This window comes from Gracilinanus agilis, chromosome 2 (assembly GCF_016433145.1).
Source record: "Gracilinanus agilis isolate LMUSP501 chromosome 2, AgileGrace, whole genome shotgun sequence".
NCBI classification, from domain to species: Eukaryota; Metazoa; Chordata; class Mammalia; order Didelphimorphia; family Didelphidae; genus Gracilinanus; species Gracilinanus agilis.
In genome coordinates, this window is record NC_058131.1 from 336,419,864 (window position 1) to 336,420,520 (window position 657).

At 43.7% G+C, this 657-nt stretch overlaps 1 non-coding gene across 1 annotated transcript; it reads left to right on the forward strand.

The window, feature by feature from the left end:
- Positions 1-224: 224 nt before the first annotated feature.
- Positions 225-388, forward strand: LOC123238476. Its single transcript, XR_006505639.1, has one exon. It is a non-coding gene; the product is annotated as a U1 spliceosomal RNA (small nuclear RNA).
- The last annotated feature ends 269 nt before the right edge of the window (positions 389-657 follow it).

A 657-nucleotide genomic window follows, 5' to 3' on the forward strand; every position in this document is an offset into this window, starting at 1 on the left:
CCAGATTTGAACCCAGGAATGCCCATCTCCAGGCCTGGGTCTCAATCCACTGGACCACCTATTTGCTCTCTGGAGGCAACTTTTAAAATGACCTTCTTCAAATGCATATGCTTTTAACACCAGACAATTCCATTCTTCAGGGCATGTAAGAATTGATTTAGTGTTCATTCATGCCTTCTTGTTAGAGTGATGACCCCAAAGCTTTTTATCAAAAGTTAAGGAAGATACTTACCTGGCAGGGGTGATTCCATGATCACGAAGGTGGTTTCCCCAGGGCGAGTCTTATCCATTGCACTCGAGATGGGCTGACCCCTGCGATTTCCCCAAATGCGGGAAACTTGACTGCATAATTTGTGGTAGTGGGGGACTGCGTTCGTGCTCTCCCCTGAAAAAAAAAAGTGAAGGAAGGTGGCCTAGCAGTACCAGATATTAAACTATACTATAAAGCAGAGGTCATCAAAACAGTATGGTACTGGCTAAGAGACAGAAGGGAGGATCAGTAGAATAGACTTGGGGTAAGTGGCATCAGCAAGACAGTGTATGATAAACCCAAAGAGCCCAACTTTTGGGACAAAAATCTACTATTTGACAAAAACTGCTGGGAAATTTGGAAAACAATATGGGAGAGATTAGGTTTAGATCAACATCTCGCATCCT